The sequence below is a fragment of the Schistocerca nitens genome, chromosome 3, assembly GCF_023898315.1.
Source record: "Schistocerca nitens isolate TAMUIC-IGC-003100 chromosome 3, iqSchNite1.1, whole genome shotgun sequence".
In the NCBI taxonomy this organism is placed as follows: domain Eukaryota; kingdom Metazoa; phylum Arthropoda; class Insecta; order Orthoptera; family Acrididae; genus Schistocerca; species Schistocerca nitens.
Window position 1 is genome coordinate 480,545,049 of NC_064616.1, and position 22,319 is coordinate 480,567,367.

Sequence of the window (22,319 nt, forward strand, 5' to 3'; positions counted from 1 at the left end):
TACAAACGCTTCTTATCATTTTCTCCAGGAATGTACATACTTCAAAAAACGTTTTGCGTCACTTCGGTTCCGAGAGTTCCGGAACCTGTACAGAAAATTGGAATACAGACCAACATAAACATCATTACCGCCCCTTTTATTGCTCATGAAAATCACACATTACATGTTGTACCACCATACAGCGAGACTTTCAGAGGTGGTGGTCCAGATTGCTGTACACACCGGTACCTCTAATACCCAGTAGCACGTTCTCTTACGTTGATGTATACCTATATTCGTCGTGGCATACTATCCACAAGTTCATCAAGGCACTGTTGGTCCAGATTGACCCACTCCTCAACGCCGATTCGGCGTAGATCCCTGAGAGTGGTTAGTGGGTCACGTCGTCCATAAACAGCACTTTTCAATCTATCCCATGCATGTTCGATAGGGTTCATATCTGCAGAACATGCAGGCCACCCTGGTCGAGCGATGGCGTTATCCTGAAGGAAGTCATTCACAAGATGTGCACGATGGGGGCGCGAATTGTAGTCCATGAAGACGAATGCCTCGCCAATATGCTGCCAATACGGTTGCTCTGTCAGTCGGAGGATGGCATTCACGTATTGTACAGCCGTTAGGGCGCCTGCCATGACCACCAGCGGCGTACGTCGTCCCTACATAATGCCACCCCAAAACAGCAGGGAACCTCCACCTTTCTGCACTCGCTGGACAGTGTGTCTAAGGCGTTCGGCATGGGTTTCGAAAAACACGATCGTGTGAAACCCAGCTTGCGCTATTCGTCCACGAGAGTCAGAGGGCCATAGACACGGGTTCCCAGGTAGATGTCGTGTTTCTTGGCTTCCGCTAGGCGTTCGATACAGTTCCCCACAGTCGTTTAATGAACAAAGTAAGAGCGTATGGACTATCAGACAAATTGTGTGATTGGATTGAAGAGTTTCTAGATAACAGAACGCAGCATAATATTCTCAATGGAGAGAAGTCTTCCGAAGTAATAGTGATTTCAGGTGTGCCGCAGGGGAGTGTTGTAGGACCGTTGCTATTCACAATATATATAAATGACCTTGTGGATAACATCAGAAGTTCACTGAGGCTTTTTGCGGATGATGCTGTGGTATATCGAGAGGTTGTAACAATGGAAAATTGTATTGAAATGCAGGAGGATCTGCAGCAAATTGACGCATGGTGCAGGGAATGGCAATTGAATCTCAATGTAGACAAGTGTAATGTGCTGCGAATACATAGAAAGAAAGCTCCTTTATCATTTAGCTACAATATACCAGGTCAGCAACTGGAAGCATTTAATTCCATAAATTATCTGGGCACAGGCATTAGAAGTGATCTAGAATGGAACGACTATGTAAAATTAATCGTCGGTAAAGCAGATGCCAGACTGAGAGTCATTGGAAGAATCCTAAGGAAATGCAATCCGAAAACAAAGGAAGTAGGTTACAGTACACTTGTTCGCCCACAGCTTGAATACTGTTCACCGGTGTGGGATCTGTACCAGGAAGGGTTGATAGAAGAGATAGAGAAGATCCAACAGAGAGCAGCGCGCTTCGTTACAGAATCATTTATTAATTGCGAAAGCGTTACGGAGATGATAGATAGACTCCAGTGGAAGACTCTGCAAGAGAGACGCTCAGTAGCTCGGTACGGGCTTTTGTTGAAGTTTCGAGAACATACCTTGAGAGGTGGCATGAGCCCCCTCTCATATTTCTATCTTACGATTTTCCTCTCTAATTGCATGCGGTGAAAAGTTGCTATTCCTTCATATGCGGACTTCCCACGCAGCGTCTCTCGTCACCCGGGTGGTCCGGTGACACGCTCGCAGGGGCCTGAAGTAGCGGCTGGGCTAGAGGTTCCGTTACTTCACAGAAACTTAGCGAAAACACTTTCTGGCGGGCTACCAGCGAGGCGTGGGAATGACTTGTGTTCCCAAGCAGCATTGGCGCGCAAATTCCCGCGTTTTCCACCGGTTTTCGAGTTGCTGATTGGAACATTTAACCACGGCCACTGTCGTGGGGGCGGGAATGTTCTGTGTTCGGTTTGTACGGGTGCTCTTGTGATAGTCGGCTCTCGCCTTTCGGTCGGAGTAGGTTACAAGACTGAGCTCTCGCTGCTCTGGACAGCGTGCCTTCCGTTGGCTGTCTAATATACTTTTATTTAATTGTATCTGTTTGACGAAGTTGCTGAAGTTTCGACTTCAACGTAACTTTCCGAGTACAGTTGGCAATTGAGCGTTCTGCGTACAAGCGGCCTATGTTGTCTCTCTTGAGCAGTTTGAGCTAAAGTTGACTGTATCGGAGTTACAGTGTGACTTCGCTTGTTAAAATCAATCACTGTACCGTCAGTGATTGTGTGGCGAGCCTTCTTCGTCTCCCTCAGAGGCGCATTTGTATTGCTAGAAAGTCTTTAGTCTGGAACAACCAAACCAGGATAATTTGTTTCGGGCTACACTCGCGACATAATCATCGCCACGACGGGACGTCGAAGCAACCAGCCATCGCCTCCGGTACGCCAGATCGTGTTCTGGCAGTTAAGAAGACAGTTTGGTAATGTATGTCCGCAGCACTGGCTGATAGGGATTTTCCTAGGTGATAATCAGAGCTCAGCAGAGCGCGCCTGTTCGTCTTTTTCTAACTTTGTTCTGTCTTGGGTAGCAGCAATCAATGTTGGGCTGGCTGTGTGTTTTCTCTTAAGATTTGAGTTGCAAGGAATTGGCTCCACATACCACTTCGTCATAAATGTCACAATCTAGTTTAGGGACAACTTCACCTTCACAGCATTTATTTGAGTATCCGATTTGAGCCAATTTGATGTATTGTAAATGTTTCATGTGTTTTGTTTATTATTTTGAGTTTAGTCATAATAAATCATATTGTTATTTTGGACAGAACTTTCATTCTGTTAATCGGTAGAGCAACCCTTTCATTTCTCACTACGTTACTGAAACTTTCGTTTATTTAATTAATGTCTATCAAACTAAATTATTGCAGGTGCCAAACTCTTTTCTACTCCACTTGCAGGGTCGATTACAGTCGATTCGCGTTTCATTTCAATCCATGTGCAACAGCAAAAGTCGGAGTTAGAACAGGGGGGGGGGGGGGGGGGCTTAGAGCATCATTTATATATGAAGATTCTCGAAGAATTTAGTGTTACATACACTGATAGCCCCGGCACCTTGCAACCTTCACCGAGGAGTCGAGCAGTATATTGCTCCCTCATATGTATATCTCGCGAAGAGACCATGAGGATAAAATCAGAGAGATTAGAGCCCACACAGAGGCATACCGACAATATTTTTTTCCACGAACAATACGAGACTGGAATAAAGGGAGAACCGACTGAGGTACTCAAGATACCCTCCGCCACACACCGTCAGGTGGCTTGCGGAGTATAGATGTAGATGTAGATGTAGAGACTGGGTTGTCTTCAAGCACGTATCTGACGATTGTCTGGTTGAAGGCATATGCGTCACTCATCGGTGAAGAGAACGTGATACCAATCCTGAGCTGTCCGTTCGGCATGTTGTTGGGCCCATCTGTATCGCGCTGCATGTTGTGGTGGTTGTAAAGGTGGACCTCGCCATGGACGTCGGGAGTGAAGCTGATCATCATGCAGCCTATTGCGCGTAGTTGGAGTCGTAACACGACGTCCTGTGTCTGCACGAAATGCATTATTCGACATGGTGGCGTTACTGTCAGAGTTCCTCCGAGCCATAATCCGTAGGTAGCGGTCATCCACTGCAGTAGTAGCCCTTGGGCGGCCTGAACGAGGGAGCCCTTCCTGACACAAAGTAAGCGGACGCCATCAAACCGCAGTATCCGCATTATTGACCGTCTAGGCATGGTTGAACTGCAGACAACACGAGCCGTGTACCTCCTTCCTGGTGGAATTATTGGAACTGATCAGCTGTCGGACCCCGTCAACCTAATACACGCTGCTCATGCATAGTTGTTTACATCTTTGGGCAAGTTTAGTGACATCTATGATCAGTCAAAGGAACTGTGTCTGTGATAGAATATCCACAGTCAGCGTCTATCTTCAGGAGTTCTGCGAACTCGGTGATGCAAAACTTTTTTTGATGTCTGTATGACACTCTCACTGCGCTGAAGAAGAGCTCTGTGTGTAGCCGGGGACTCAGCCGACAGCCCTCTTGGGGTTCACAAATGGTGTGCCCTCTGGTCTTGGATGTGGTGTTTTCGTAGTGTATTTCAGAAGTCAGGAGGAGGTGACCCTTCTTCAGCAAACAAGTTATCTCTTGCAGCACAGGAAATTAAGAGCACCAGGAAGAGCGTTCCTGTACACAGGCCTGGCTTTCGAGTTGTGTCATTTCGGTTTTGTAGACGAGTTTTATGGCGTCGCGAGCATACACTTGTTCGGTTGGGACAGACCTCATTGTACAGTGTGGAGCCATTACGTAGCTAGAGGTGGTGTTTAGTGAACGAAATGGTTGGCAGTAGTTAAAGCTTTTGCTTGTGTGCTCTAGTGAAGGCATAGTAGTAGGCTTTACCTGTGTTCCAAGGAAGAGGGTGCCGAGTTAATTGACTGCAGTAAAAACGTAAGACGGCTGAGAGCCAAGGGGAGTTTTGTTTTGTTTATTTTTTCTTTTTTTTGCGGTACCTGGGTGAAAACGTTTGTTTACAACCAAGTCCGCCGGTCTCATTGTGCAGAAACATTGGGTGTCGCTGGTCGGTCGGCGGCCTGGTCCAGGTAGGCTGACTAGCGTCGAGGAGTCGCTGCAGCTATGAGCAGCTTTGTATGAACTGATGACCACCAATAAAGCAGAGGATGGGCCCTTCTTAGGTAGGAAGCCGATGAGATGCCTGTGAGTTTCTGCGAATTTCTGTGGGACAGGGCAGTGGCACCCAGGCGTCCAGACTCTGCTACAAAACATATTTGTGAAGGCATGAGGCTTTTAGCGAGTTTATGGCAGTTCTTTGGAAAGTTCGAAATGTACGCCAAAGGAGAGATAACGATCTATTTATGGAGGACTGTGACTCCATCCAAGTGATGCTTGAGCAAATACGTAGCGTAAACACATGGGAAAGAAGCCGTGAAGCTGAATTTTTTTCCTTTTCTCCCAATTAATTTTTAAAGTCGCTGGTTGGTCAAATCTGTATATGCAGAGCAGCGGGCGGTCTCCCAGCTTCGAATGGCGCGCTCCATCTCGTGATTAGCTTGTGCTAAAGTGGGTGTAGTCTAAGCATGCAAATGTGTCATGATACCGAGCTGCGGAAGAAAGCTTGTAAGTAGGCTGTTTAGGTTTTTATATTGGTAACGCCCTGTAGCGCTCTGTATGAAAATCACTGGCTGTGCTGTGTGCAGTCTGTGGCTGGTTGGAATTGTTGTAATATTCGCTATTGTAGTGTTGGGCAGTTGGCTGTTAATAGCGCGCAGCGTTGCGCAGTTGGAGGTGAGCCGCCATCAGTGGTGGATGTGGGGAGTGAGATGGCGGAGTTTTGAGAGGGGATGATCTGGACAGAGACAGTAAATTTGTAAGACTGGATGTCATGAACTGATATATATATATATATATATATATATATATATATATATATATATATATATATATATAATGACTTTTGAACACTATTAAGGTAAATACATTGTTTGTTCTCTATCAAAATCTTTCATTTGCTAACTATGCCTATCAGTAGTTAGTGCCTTCAGTAGTTAGAATCTTTTATTTAGCTGGCAGTATTGGCGCTCGCTGTATTACAATAGTTCGAGTAACGAAGATTTTTGTGAGGTAAGAATTCATGAAAGGTATAGGTTATTGTTAGTCAGGGCCATTCTTTTGTAGGGATTACAGAAAGTCAGATTGCGTTGCGCTAAAAATATTGTGTGCCACTTTAGTGAATGTCTGAGTACGTTCAGTTTTGCTCAGCTGTTTGAAATCAAATAACGTAGGGGTTTATCAGCACAGTCATACATAAATTTTTCTAAGGGGACGTGACATATGTCGACCCTTAGCGGAGGATACCTCACTGGAACCTTCTGATTTTTTCTTGTAGTTTGTGTAATTAGTGTAGCTATTGTTTATTGCTAGCGCGTAACTGTAGAGAGAATCTTCTTTGTAGTTGTAGTTTTTCATTGTAGTACAGTAAAACATTTGTGGCATGCATGTAAATTTGCACCAAGTATTTTGCAGCTGCGCTTGCAATTAACTAGATATTATTTTCAGTGCTATGTTAATGTGTTTTCTTATTTTACTCTTCCAATTGTGCTTTTCTGTGTTATCGTGTGAAACATTGTGACAATTACGGTGTGTGAAAAACGTAATACTAGGCTCCAAAGTAAACTGAGAAACGACAGTGAAGACGATAGCAGTGTATCAGCACCACCGTGTAATGAATTAACTAATGCTCAACATAGTAATTTGGTAACTGTGCATAGGGAAATAGAGCAGGCGGCAAATAATGGTGTATGCAGTGAAACAATTAGTGAACAGGGAAGCATTATCGATCGATCGGTCGGCAACAGTTCGCCTCAGGAATCCGAAATGACAGGACACAATCTTGCAGATACTGTAGATTCAGGTTTTGCGTCCTCACCGTTTTCTCAAATAAGTCAAGACACATTTTCTGCTCGTCCAAATGTGAATGTTGCCGGTGCAAATGCACTGCCGAAAAGCATAGAGGAACAGATTCCAGACACTAATACATTATTGTTGCAATTAATGCAACAAATGAAACAAAATCAGAGACAATCACAGCAACAGTTAGACACAATGGAACAAAATCTTCAAAAGTTAGACACAATGGAACAACACCAGAGACAAACACAGCAACAGTTAGACGCAATGGAACAAAATCAAAAATAGTCACAGCAACAGCTTCAAGAGTTAGACACCACGCTTGAACAAACACGTGAAGGTTTAACTGCTGAGCCACTTAAAATCGAATCGAAGTGTCAAAAAGTCTGTAATGACGTAAAAACACAAATTTGTGCGCATTTCCAACCTATTTTTTCGCGTCATGAAAATGCATTACAGAATCACGAAGCAGCCATAAAGGAACTGCAAACTATTGTTCATGAAAATCACGACACCTTGCAGGCTAAAATTGACTCAGTTGCATCTACCGATTCGGTTACGCAACTTACAAAAACTCAGGAAAACTTAAAGGACACAGTAGATACGATTTCCACACAAATGGACACTCTGAAACTTGGTTCAGAAAAACACACTGAGGAAATAAGTTCTCTATCGGAGAAAGTTGCCGAACTTTCAGATCAGTCCACCAACTTATCCACAAAGGTAGATGATGATATGAATGACACAAGACCCGTAGCCTTAACTGACACAGAAGAGTATGAACAAATTAGAAAATTCAAACAAAATCAAAATCAAATCAATACACAATACAAAAGAGAAATCCGGGAAGATCAATTGACACAGGTAATACAAGAACTACATATTTCAGAGGAGACTTGCGCTCCAACACGGGAAGAGGGACTTAGAAATACGGAAAAGTCACAAAATAATAACACAGGGCATTTCGGAAATTATGAAAGAAATTGGCAAGGCGCACTGAATTTTGAGATTGAACCGCCGAAACGAAGTAACAATGACCGACATGCGACCCGCCGACATGATGATTTTGACTATAAGTTGTTCATTACTACACGTAAATTCAAAACATTTAAGAATACTGGCAACGACTTTCATCCACAAGCATGGCTTCATCAATTCTCTCATTGTTTTCCTCCCAACTGGTCATTGGAGCACAGGTTAGAATTTATGTGTGGCTACTTAGAGAATGAACCAGCTGTAAGAATGCGATCGGTGATTCACGATTGCCACAGTGAAGGAGAATTTTATCATGCATTCCTCTCAGCATATTGGTCTCAAGCTACTCAAGACCGAGTAAAACATAGCATCATAATGATGAAACATTTCGAACAATCTGAATTTTCTAGTCTTGTCAAATATTTCGAAGACATGTTACATAAGAATCAGTATCTTTCAAACCCATACAGCCTCTCAGAACTCATCCGCATTTGCTTAATCAAATTACCTGAACATTTACGACATATTATTTTGGCAGGACGTTGCAAAGACGACATTGAAGCTTTTCAGGGACTGTTACAAGAATTGGAAAGTGACACTGACATTCGCGGAACTCGAAAACAGGAGCACAACAATTACAGGTCACATCCGTCACAATTCCGCGATGACAGAAATAATAACTGGACACAACAAGGCTATTCTTACAATGTAAATCGTGACCAAAACAGACACCACCCGTATGACAACCGTTGGCTGAGTAATAATAATTACAGGGAAAGATCACCTCTCCACGATAATGGCTATCACAGAGACAATGAGAGAAACAGGCAATATGGGAACCAAAATAATTATTATCAAGGGAGACAGAATAACTTCAGACGCAACGGTCCACCGCGCAGTTACGATTCTGGGAGAAATTCTCCACCACATGACCGATAAACAAGAAACCATGTAAACTACCGACAAAACGACAGACCTGAATTCCATCAGAACTGGCGGGATTCAAACAGGGCAGGGCCCTCTCGACAAGGTGAATTTGTAGAAGTTAGATCTCCAATTCCCAATAACGACGCGCGCCAACAAAGAGACAATAGGCAATGACTCACACCGCTGGCAGCCACAAAACGTACTTATGAAGCTGACGACGTAGCTGCGGTGGCTGGTAATTACATAAAAATGGAAGTCATGAGGGACATCTTACTCCAGGAACACGATGTAAAACATAGCAACATTGCATATCCTGTAATTCACATTACAATAAATGACGTAAAATTTACGGCAGTACTTGACTCTGGCGGTCCCATTTCAGTAATTAGTGAAACAGCCTTTAGCAAATGCAACAAATCGAACGATTGCCCCACACTTCCGTTACATAAGATTAAATTACAAGGTGCAATCGTTGGAAAACGTGTAGATGTACGCCAACAAACCAACTTACAATTCTTTTGTCAAAGCCACAGTTTCTCTATGAACTTCCTTATCGTTCCATTATTGTCAACGGAAATTATATTGGGAGTAGACTTTTTGAATGAATACAAAGCAATCTTAAACTTTCATGATGCTGAAATAAGTTTAGAGAAAGAGGGTAAGTCAATAGCTTTGAAATTTGAAGATTGGCTCTCAAACCATGACGAGGAAATTAATCGGCTTTACCTCCTGTTAGACAACAGTTCGGAATTTTCGACAGAAATTGACACTAACAATCACTCTGCAAGTACTGACAGGGATGATATCGACGGCGTATTTGATACTGATGAGTTAATTCAGAATAAAATTCAGACAATTTAAAATTGTAATGACACTGATAGGCAGGACCTTTTTGAGATTTTACAAGCACATTCCACAGTTTTTACACACAAAACCCACAAAACAGGAACAATCAAGGGATTTCAATACCAATTTCGTGTTCGTGAGCATACTAACTTTTGTGTTAGACCCTACGAAATTCCGGCACATTATAGGGACCGTGTTAGAACAGAAATACAATCTGTGATTGACGAGGGCATTATTGAGCCTGCAGTAAGCTCATACAACAATGCATTACATGTTGTTGAGAAGAAAAATGGATCGATCAGGCTTGTCTTAGATTTGAGACAAATCAATACTATCATCATTCCTGAAACAGACAGGCCGCAAACGTTGTAAGTTGTTGTTGTTGTGGTCTTCAGTCCAGAGACTGGATTGATGCAGCTCTCCATGCTACTCTATCCTGTGCAATCTTCTTCATTTCCCAGTACCTACTGCAACCTACGTCCTTCTGAATCTGCTTAGTCTATTCATCTCTTGGTCTCCCTCTACGATTTTTACCCTCCACACTGCCCTCCAGTACTAAGTTGGTGATCCCTTGATGCTTCAGAATATGCCCTACCAACCTATCCCTTCTTCTAGTCAAGTTGTGCCACAAATTTCTCTTCTCTCCAATTCTATTCAATACCTCCTCATTAGTTATGTGATCTACCCATCCAATCTTCAGCATTCTTCTGTAGCACCACATTTCGAAAGCTTCTATTCTCTTCTTGTGCAAACTATTTATCGTCCATGTTTCACTTCCATACATGGCTACACTCCATTTCAAAACTTTCAGAAACGACTTCCTGACACTTAAATCTATACTCGATGTTAACAAATTTCTCTTCTTCAGAAATGCTTTCCTTGCCATTGCCAGTCTAAATTTTATATCCTCTCTACTTCGACCATCATCAGTTATTTTGCTCTCCAAATAGTAAAACTCCTTTGCCACTTTAAGTGTCTCATTTCCTAATCTAATTCCCTCAGCATCACCCGACTTATTTCGACTACATTCCATTATCCTTGTTTTGCTTTTGTTGATGTTCATCTTATATCCTCCTTTCAAGACACTGTCCATTCCATTCAACTGCTCTTCCAAGTCCTTTGCTGCCTCTGACAGAATTACAATGTCATCGGCGAACCTCAAAGTTTTTATTTCTTCTCCATAGATTTTAATACCTATTCCGAATTTTTCCTTTGTTTCCTTCACTGCTTGCTCAATATACAGATTGAATAACATCAGGGAGAGGCTACAGCCCTGTCGCACTCCCTTACCGACCACTGCTTCCCTTTCATGTCCCTCGACTCTTATAACTGCCATCTGGTTTCTGTACAAATTGTAAATAGCTTTTCACTCCCTGTATTTTACCCCTGCCCCCTTCAGAATTTGAAAGAGAGTATTCCAGTCAACATTGTAAAAAGCTTTCTCTAAGTCTACATATGCTAGAAACGTAGGTTTGCCTTTCCTTAATCTATTTTCTAAGACAAGTCGTAGGGTCAGTATTGCCTCACGTGTTCCGGTATTTCTACGGAATCCAAACTGATCTTCCCCGAGGTCGGCTTCTACCAGTTTTTCCATTCGTCTGTAAAGAATTCGCGTTAGTATTTTGCAGCTGTGACTTATTAAACTGATAGTCCGGTAATTTTCACATCTGTAAACACCTGCTTTCTTTGGGATTGGAATTATTATATTCTTCTTGAAGTCTGTGGGTATTTCGCCTGTCTCATACATCTTGCTCACCAGATGGTAGAGTTTTATCAGGACTGGCTCTCCCAAGGCTATCAGTAGTTCTAATGGAATGTTGTCTACTCCTGGGGCCTTGTTTCGACTTAGGTCTTTCAGTGCTCTGTCAAACTCTTCACGCAGTATCATATCTCCCATTTCATCTTCATCTACATCCTCTCCCATTTCCATAATATTGTCCTCAAGTACATCGCCCTTGTATAGACCCTCTATATACTCCTTCTACCTTTCTGCTTTCCCTTCTTTCCTTAGAACTGGGTTTCCATCTGAGCTCTTGATATTCATAAAAGTGGTTCTCTTTTCTCCAAAGGTCTCTTTAATTTTCCTGTAGGCAGTATGTATCTTACCCCTAGTGAGATATGCCTCTACATCCCTACATTTGTCTTCTAGCCATCCCTGCTTAGCCATTTTGCACTTCCTGTCGATCTCATTTTTGAGACGTTTGTATTCCTTTTTGCCTGCTTCACTTACTGCATTTTTATATTTTCTCCTTTCATCAATTAAATTCAATATTTTTTCTGTTACCCAAGGATTTCTACTAGCCCTCGTCTTTTTACCTACTTGATCCTCTGCTGCCTTCACTACTTAATCCCTCAGAGCTACCCATTCTTCTTCTACTGTATTTCTTTCCCCCATTCTTGTCAATTGTTCCCTTATGCTCTCCCTGAAACTCTGTACAACCTCTGGTTTAGTCAGTTTATCCAGGTCCCATCTCCTTAAATTCCCAGCAATTTTCAGTTTCTTCAGTTTTAATCTACAGTTCATAACCAATAGATTGTGGTCAGAGTCCACATCTGCCCCTGGGTATGTCCTACAATTTAAAACCTCGTTCCTAAATCTCTGTCTTACCATTATATAATCTATCTGACACCTTCTAGTATCTCCAGGGTTCTTCCAGGTATACAACCTTCTTTTATGATTCTTGAACCAAGTATTAGCTATGATTAAGTTATGCTCTGTGCAAAATTCTACCAGGTGGCTTCGTCTTTCATTTCTCTCGCCCAATCCATATTCACCAACTACGTTTCCTTCTCTCCCTTTTCATACTCTCGAATTCCAGTCACCCATGACTATTAAATTTTCGTCTCCCTTCACTGAATAATTTCTTTTATCTCATCATACATTTCATCAATTTCTTCATCATCTGCAGAGCTAGTTGGCATATAAACTTGTACTACTGTAGTAGGCATGGGCTTCGTGTCTATCTTGGCCACAATAATGCGTTCACCATGCTGCTGGTAGTACCTTACCCGCACTCCTATTTTTTTATTCATTATTAAACCTACTCCTGCATTACCCCTATTTGATTTTGTATTTATAACCCTGTATTCACCTGAACAAAAGTCTTGTTCCTCCTGCCACTGAACTTCACCAATTCCCACTATATCTAACTTCAGCCTATCCATTTCCCTTTTTTAATTTTCTATTCTACCTGCCCGATTAAGGGAGCTGACATTCCACGCTCCGATCCGTAGAACGCCAGTTTTCTTTCTCCTGGTAACGACATCCTCTTGAGTAGTCCCCGCCCGGAGATCCGAATGTGGGACTATTTTACCTCCGGAATATTTTACCCAAGAGGACGCCATCGTCATTGAATCATACAGTAAAGCTGCATGCCCTCGGGAAAAATTACGGCTGTAGTTTCCCCTTGCTTTCAGCCGTTCCCAGTACCAGCACAGCAAGTCCGAACTTCTTCAAAATTTTAATGGCGTAAAAGTGTTGTCTTCCATTGATCTCAGATCCAACTTTTATCAGATCGAACTTCATCCAGAATGTAGAAATTACACAGCTTTCCTTTGTTTCGGCGTTTGTTGTCAGTTCCTGGAACTTCCTTTTGGTTTGAACATTTCTTCGGCAGCATTTATTTGCGGGCTAAACTCCATATTACCTGAGTTCTTAAAACGTCACATCACCTTATATGTGGACGATATTCTAATTGCAGAAACTTCATAATCGCATCCTCAACAGTTTGTTACGTATTTTTGCAGAATCTGGAATTACAGTTAACTTGGAAAATTCTGAATTCGGTAGGTCAAAGGTGAGGTTTTTGGGACATATTATTTCTTCTGAAGGCATTCAGCCGGATCCTGAAAAGTTAGAAGCAATCAGAGCCATTCCAGTTCCATCCACAAAAAAACAAGTCCGCACTTTTCCAGGTCTCGTAAATTTTTACCGTCGTTTTCTGAATATGCAGATTCTAGTTACACCAAAACTTTGTTCTCTCACTGGAAAAAAATTCTATTTGGAACTGGGACGAACAGGCACAGTTGGAATTCAACTCTTTGAAGGAAGCGCTACTTGACGCGCCAATACTAGCTCATCCAGATCTGTCACAAGAATTCTGCCTTAGCACGGATTCTTCTAAAGTTGGTCTTGGTGCCCATTTATTTCAGGAAGCCATAGAAAATGACACTACTGTTCGGAAAACCATTGCTTTTGCTAGCCGAGTGCTAGCAAAATCTGAAAAAAATTATTCCGTTACTGAATTAGAAGCTTTAGCTATTGTTTGGGCTTTTAACAAATTCCGTTTCTTTCTTTCTGGTAAGCACGTAAAAGTATACAGTGATCATCGTGCATTACAATTTCTTATGTCTTCAAAATTAAATCATGACAGGTTAAAACGTTGGGCATTGTTTCTGCGAGAATTGCACTTCACAGTAGTCTACATTCCCGGCAAGGAGAACATTGTTGCGGACGCACTGTCACGTGCACCGGCTGGGCTTGAGAAAAGTAACACAGAAGGCAACCTCGAGAAAAATTCATTACCACACATCTTTAAAGGACATTGCTCATGAACAAGATAAAGATCCGATTTGGAAAGACATTAAAAGCAAATGGCATGAAAAGACACACACAAAGATTCGGCATTATTATCTGGTTAGAAACATCATACTGTTCAAACGCTGCTCTGTTGATGCTATGGGTACTTTGCATTCCTGACGATTTTTTTAATAAGCTCATTTGGTACATTCATTTCAGCTATGCACATTTTGGTCCACGAAAATGTTATCATATTCTTCGAACGACTTGTTATTTTAACAATATGGAAAAGAGAATTCGAAGAGTCTTGTTTATTTGTAAACTTTGTCAAAAAGCTAAACCATCAACTATCTCACATCGTGCTCCGTTGTTTCCTATCATTCCTTTTAAATTAAAAGAATTTGCTGTTGTTGATCTCTTGGGACCCCTTGTCAGAACATCTAATGGATTTTCGTACGTTCTCGTCGCTGTTGAGCTTACTTCAAAATTTGTTTCTTTCACACCGTTACGTAAAGCCACTAGACAGTCTGTATCCAACGCCTTTGTTAAAAATTTCTTACGTGAAGTTGGACACGTTGCTATAGTCATTTCAGATAACGGACCGCAATTCAGGTCTGCCGTTTGGTCACGCATGCTTCGGAATCATAAAATCAAACCTGTTTTTATTTCATTGTACTCACCACATTGTAACCCGTCTGAACGGATTATGAAAGAAATTAATAAGCTTTGCAGACTTTATTGTCACAGAAAGCATCAGCATTGGAACAGATATTTACACTTATTTCAAAACGCGCTGAATGAAATGCCTCATGACTCCACTGCTTTACCACCTATTCTTGTACTGAAGAATGAAGAAACACCGAACAGATTCAGAGAGCTTGTACCTTTTCCGAATACACGTAAACTTCGACACAAAGACGTAATTGATTTGGCTATTAAAAATATAAATTCTGCTGCAGACAAAAGGAGAAAACTACATGGTAAAGCAAATGCAAAGAAACTGTGTATTGGTCAGAAAGTTCTTGTTAAAGCTCATTCATTGTCACATAAGAAGAAACACTTGAGTCACAAATTCTTTCTGGTTTACAATGGACCTTACAGAATCCAACGTATACCACATGATAATTGCGTTGAAGTTGAAACTCTGCGTACTAGGAAGAGTAAAGGTTTACACCATATTTCACATGTAAAACCGTTTATTGAAAGATAATCTGCTTTTTAACTTAGTCTTTGCTATAAAATTTTTCGCTTCACGTTAATTGTACGCTTCGTCAGATTTAGAAACTGTTAACATTGAAAGGGTCCTGTAGCCACCTTTCATTGCCAACGCTCGTAGTGGTCAAGTCGGCAAAGAGGTTTCCGCTACTTGGGAGAAATCCACCTGCGTTAGGTTGGTGGCGGAAATGGCATCCTGGGGTTTTCCGGTCCACGCGGAGCGTGGAAGAGGCTGGAGAAGCGGGAGGCAGTCTGCCGCCGGTACGGGAAGCGTACACAGCTGTGCTCCAGTCGAAGAAGGGTGAGTTGGACTGACCGCGTGGCGCGTTGTCACATAGAGAGGGGAGCTTTTAGCTTTTGGTCTCGAATTTCGCCTTATAAAGATTTATTTGCTGGGTTGCAGCAGGGAATGCAAGGCTTTTGTAGACTTTCAGTTTGATTCACAATGCAGTCTTGACTTTGATCCGTGAGAGGAACGCAGCACAAGGGAGTTGCATATGTTGAAGTGCCCTCGGTTCAGTGTGAATGTTTATGTGCCTACAGCTGTGTGTGTATGCTTCTAATCTTTTTCGGATCTTGGTAATTTTTGTGTATTTGTGAATTTTCTTTGTCTCATGTGATTAAAATTTGGCCACGGTCCATAGAAATTGTCTCCGTGGACCGAGTGGGCACGCGAGTCTGTTATGAAACGTATAGTATTTCACAAGCAATTGTACATAGTTAGCATGCAACAGCAGTCTATAGATACACTACGTCAATGTTTTAAGGAATAAATAATTTTGCCTTCAATCTTATCTTGTGTACCGATGTTACGTCGCCGTTACCTTCGCCATTTACCTTGTAGTTTTCCTTGTTGGCCCACCTATAGCGTTTCCATGTGCACAGGTGTAGTGATTAGTGTCATTTTTTTTATCTGAAACAAGTGCTCTGGAATAGATCGTGTTTTCACGAATCTTGCTGCAGGCTGCACTTACGCATGGTGTTCACGACCTATTTACTTTACTCAATATTTGATTCACGGGAAGAATGCCTGGATCATATTAATAACTACATCCCATTCTTTATCAATGACGTTACAATGAATGTTCTTTTGTGAGTTTTTCTTATTAATAAATTAAGTAATTTTCCGACTCAGTGCTACTTCTTCTTTGTCGTGTGGCTAGAGTTGGTGGCGACCCTATCTTTTATATTGATTTCAGTGTCAAGTAGCATTTTCTTATTCAAAGTGCGCGTGGCTCTTTTAGCTATCAGGATACATTCAAAGGGCGCTTCATGCTTCTGGCACATAGCGTCCTTTTATTCACGCTACTTACACATGGCTTACCCTGCTCACGGATTTCGGTAAACCAGAGATCTTCTGATGCGCAGTGAGGATTAGTTATTTTCGGTTGGATGTGCTAATTGGTATATTGTCTTTCTGTGATACAGAATTTACGTGAATTTATGATATTGGTGTGCATTTTCTTACATGTTTTATCTTGTATATGTATTACTGTATAGATATTGTGATTTAGTATTCAATTGTGTTACAAGTGTGGGTTGACTCTTGTCCTGTGGCGTGTATCGGTGTCATATAGTAAATCTTGGGTGTTTTTTGGGGACTGTGAGTCCATTAGGAGACTTTGGCATTATTCTTGTTGTATTTTGGAGCACAGAGTAACCATCCTTATGATGGAGACGCGTAGCTGTTCAGGGAGCCGCGATCGGAAAAACCTGCCAGAAAATAACCCTGAACAAGGACGAGGTCAAAACGTCGAGTCCGACCAGGAACGAAACGCGGAAAACGCAAGTACAAGTGTTGTCCATCCTGAGCCCGCTGTAGTGATTTCGAATCATTCAATAGATGCAAATTCATTACAGGCTATGCTACGACAATTACTAGACAGTAATAGGAGACATATCGAGGAAGTGAATAAAAAACAAGCAGAAGAAAATAGGAGACATAGCGAGGAAGTGAATAAAAAACAAGCAGAAGAAAAAAGGAGGCATATCGATGAAGCAAATAAAAGATTGACTAGTGAAATAGTACAGGGTGTTGGGGAGAAACTGGCGATCATTGACCAACGCATCTCCGCCTTAGAAGAGGGGCAGCAAGTCATTAGCAAGCAGGTGATGGAGCAAGAAGAAAGGTTCGCTGGGAATATACGTATACTAGCAGAACAATGCCAGAGTGAACGAGCGGCTCTTGAGTCCCGAGTAGGACAAAATTCCGCCAGGGATCTCCGCGCGTTAGCAGAACAATGCCAGAGTGACCACGCGGCTCTTGTGTCCCGAATAGAGGACACTGCGGCTAAGTGCCCGGTCCATATTAGCGCGCAGGTAGAAACCCTCAGCCAGGCGATAATAGCTCTCGAGCGAGAGCAAGGGCTTACGCAAACAAAACAAGACACGGCCCACCGAGAGATGCGAGAAGAAATAGCCAGGATCTCAGACGCAGTGGCGCGTAAGTCTGACAATAATAGGGAAACGATTACCTCGTCATCAGCGGATGCAGACGAAATACGGTCGATAACGAAATGTCCGCGTGGACAGTGTGAAATAAAAATACAACAAAGAGGGGTTACCGAGGGAATATGTGAGCGCATGGCCCGTTTAGAACTTCACCTAAAAGGGTTAAAGGCCCATGAAGTTGAAAGAAATGAACGAAAGGGCCATTATTCCGACGATGATTCCGGGAACGATGGCGAATTTGATCATCGTTATGATCGCGGATCTCGTACCAGGTGGGAACGGCGCGGATCCCCTCAGGAACGTTCGCCAAGGGAAACTCACGAAGTTGACTTTAAATATTTTCTGACCGTGAGGAAGTTTGAAGTCTTCCGTAACTCGGCTACGGGGATTCACCCGCGGGCCTGGTTACAGCAGTTCGAGTTCTCCCTCCCTCCTACGTGGCCCAGTGCGCACAAAATAGAGTATATGTGCGGCTACCTCGAAGGTGAGCCAGCGGCGCGGATGAGGTCAATTGCACGCAATTGCTACACTGTCGGGGAGTTTCGTCTACACTTCCTGTCGATCTATTGGTCAGTGGCAGCGCAGAGTCGTGTAAAACACGGACTCATTAAGCTACCAGAGTTAAACAGGTCGAAATTCTCCAGCCCTGTGCAGATGTTCGAGCACATGCTGCAGGCGAATGAACATCTTGACGATCCTTATGGACCTGCAGAAATTATTCGTATTTGCCTGGGAAAGTTTCCTATGCAGTTGCGGCACGTTATCCTTGCAGGACGATGTAAGGATGACGTAGAGGGGTTTCGCAATTTCCTTTTAGAGCTTGAGTGCGATGCGAATGGCACCACGCAGAATTACGGTCAGAGCGCCTACGAGCAGCGGCCGCGCGAGCGAAGCCGCAGCCGTAGAGACAGGTGGCACTCCAGACGTAACGGGTCGCTTCAGAGTTACAGGGCGCGCGAGCGTTGGCAGCGTCGCGATTCCTCACGGAACGCGGGCAGAACGAACGATGCCAATCGTCATCATTCGCCGAGAGTAAATCAAAGACACCCCCGGGAGTTTAGAAGATATGGTAATGAGCAGAGATACTGGAGTAATTATAGCGGACCTAGGAACGGTAGTCGTGACCGACCACAGAATAATTATCGTACAAGCAACAACAGGGGTGCTGTAAACAGTACGGGTGGTCCGCCAGTGGGTGTTGAAATTCGTCCCGCAAACCCGCGGCACAATCCGGCAAATGCCTCTAATCAAAGGGACCAATGACTATTGGATGACTCGGTTGGAGCAACTTAATGAGGACCCGTGCTATTGACGATACTGATGTGCATTTGATAAAGGAAGACGTTATTATGGAAGATTTGTTGAGGGAGGGCCACAGTATTGGTGTGTCTGCGGTAAACCCAGTCGTGTCTGTTTAGTACAATTACTCTGGAGTGATTAAAATGAAAGTGTATATTTTCTATGAGTTGTAAAGGGTCCCCCAATATATGTGTAGTTATTTCTTCTTCTGAGCAGGAAAGAGTAGTGTTGTGCAGCTTTATAACATCTGAATGTGAATGATTATGAGGCTCATATGAAGCGTTTCCTATTACAGTAAGATGGCTTTCGTTCTTTGATGACTAAAAAGGTATCGGGTGTGTTGGCGTGGCGAGTCAATGGTCGTAAGGTAATTCTTGATGATAAATTACAGTTTTAGTGTTCTTATTCCCCTTAGGTGAGCATGATTCAGTGAGATTTTTCAAATGTACTGCGATGTTAATGAAGCAACTTGGTGACTTGTAGGTGAAGGACTTGTGTATGAAGGGAGACTAATAGTGTTTGATTTTCAGAGTTGCCATCTTATAAGATATTTGGAAAGTGTAACTTGCCGTCACATACTACTAGGTACGGTTGAGGACACCAGAATGTGAAACCCCAGAAGACGTAAATGGAAACAGCTTATTAACTCAAGCAACTTGATATTTAATAGAGAATCAGTGCGACTACCTCCAAGCTGAAATAACATGACGGTAGGTGAGGATCCCTGGGGACATGTGGTGAGTAAGTGTGTAATCATTATGAGTATCTTATGATAGCAGTAAGTTGGGTACTCATGGCCCTGGACAATGGATTTCTTTTGACAGTATTTTTTTATGTACTTATAGGACGAAGTGTTTATGTGTTTGCTAATAGGATGGGATGATTTTTATTGCCATTTTTATGCCCACTGACCTTTTGCATTAGGCTGATGAATAGATGTTGAAACATTTACCATTTCAGATGTGACTTGAATGAACCTTCTGTGTCTCATTAATCATAACTTTTATTATGCAATGTCCATAGAAAAGAAGTCTCGGAAATTTTTCACAGATCAGCAAACATGTTCTGCAAACCTTGGAGGAGCAGTCAATGAACAACGATATGGGTATTGGTGTTGAAAGGAATATTTTGTTTATATGTGGGAATTGTAGTCGGGCTATATGGTGATGGTGACTAGTACGAGCTGTGTAGATTGTGCGTGAGAGCGTAGTTAGGAGTAGGTAGAGTTTTGTGTCTGTAGCTAGCAGCGGCGCCAAATCCTATCCAAATCCTGACCAAACCTTGTACAAGATCTACCCTGAATGATTGACAGCAGATGTAATGCTGGAACTATATTTTATAAAAAGGATTTTTTGTTTGTTTGAATATTGGTTATTTAATTTTCTTCGTTGTTCTTCTTATTAGTAATGTTAAGAAGGCCCTTTTTGTCAAGTTAACTTTGGGCACTATTCCATGTATTGATCAGGAGTGATAAACTCCGAAGATTTTGTGGTAATCTGTACACATGATATTTTGTAACGATCCCTGTGAGCGCAGTTCTTAAGTGGGTGCAAGGCCGCCTAGGGAGCCTCCGCCTCAGAAAGCACAGGGCTTGTTCCACCGGCAGGCGTTGCCGAACCCTGGTATCAACGGCGAAGCAGTGATGCGGCGAGCGGTCACAGCTGTTTCCCCGTCAGAGGGGAGGGGATGCTGGTCTTCCCCCAGGCGCAGGCTCACACCAGAGCCGGCAGGCGTGTCAACACGGCAGCGCCAGCTGATGGCCGGCGTTCCACCCCATGCGCTAGTCATCTGACAAGCGAAAGGGAAAGTATGACGCACACCAGGCGAGGCCGCCGATTCCTGAGCGCCGCTAGTCCAGACGGCTGCTGCGGTGAGGTAACGCCCACTGCCCGGAGGGACACGGGTCCCACCACTGACGCATCAGCTGAGACGGTGCAAAGAGGTGATAAGCGGGTCTCAAGCCCGACACCCGCACGAGTTTACGTCGACCTCGATGCGACGCAGAAGAGCGCGTGTCTCCCCATTGACACGACAGGAGACGGGGGCGTGTGTCGGTAAAACACATTCCTCCACAACACACGGACGACAACCGCCAAGCCGCCTTCTCGATGATGAGGCAGGGCCCACAAGTGGCGATGTCCTGCAAATCTGCAACGCCGAACCATCCCACAGTATGGACGCAGAGGGTGGAAACGGGCACGAGGCAACGTCGCGGGGTGCTGTCTAGGATGATCAACCTGGGTTACAACGGATGTTACAATCAACGCCGCTGCGAACTCCCCAGTTCAGTGTTGTGGTCCCCTAGTAGCTTATCCTCCAAGTCGCCTTTAGAAGAGACGCCCACCCCAGCACCTAAAGAGAATACCCAGTGAAACAACCATGTGACGAAACTGAAAAATCACAGCGTGTCAACGAGTTGATTTCTGGATGTGTTTTTGTACTCATGTCTTATTTTCCATAGGTGATTATTTACCAGCTGTCATACCATTGGGTTCATTAATGATTTTGTATCACTGTATTTGTTGTGAATATTGTATTTTGCACTTTCACTTGCATGTTTTTATATATGTCAGCACCAGATGATACTGCTTTGGTTCGTGATAATGATTTTGCATCATTGTATTTGTTTATACGAGGGCAGTTCAATAAGTAATGCAACACATTTTTTTCTGAAACAGGGGTTGTTTTATTCAGCATTGAAATACACCAGGTTATTCCCCAATGTTTTAGCTACACAACACTATTTTTCAACGTAATCTCCATTCAATGCTACGGCCTTACGCCACCTTGAAATGAGGGCCTGTATGCCTGCACGGTACCATTCCACTGGTCGATGTCGGAGCCAACGTCGTACTGCATCAATAACTTCTTCATCATCCGCGTAGTGCCTCCCACGGATTGCGTCCTTCATTGGGCCAAACATATGGAAATCCGACGGTGCGAGATCGGGGCTGTTGGGTGCATGAGGAAGAACAGTCCACTGAAGTTTTGTGAGCTCCTCTCGGGTGCGAAGACTTGTGTGAGGTTTTGCGTTGTCATGAAGAAGGAGAAGTTCGTTCAGATTTTTGTGCCTACGAACACGCTGAAGTCGTTTCTTCAATTTCTGAAGAGTAGCACAATACACTTCAGAGTTGATCGTTTGACCGTGGGGAAGGACATCGAACAGAATAACCCCTTCAGCGTCCCAGAAGACTGTAACCATGACTTTACCGGCTGAGGGTATGGCTTTAAACTTTTTCTTGGTAGGGGAGTGGGTGTGGCGCCACTCCATTGATTGCCGTTTTGTTTCAGGTTCGAAGTGATGAACCCATGTTTCATCGCCTGTAACAATCTTTGACAAGAAATTGTCACCCTCAGCCACATGACGAGCAAGCAATTCCGCACAGATGGTTCTCCTTTGCTCTTTATGGTATTCGGTTAGACAACGAGGGACCCAGCGGGAACAAACCTTTGAATATCCCAACTGGTGAACAATTGTGACAGCACTACCAACAGAGATGTCAAGTTGAGCACTGAGTTGTGTGATGGTGATCCGTCGATCATCTC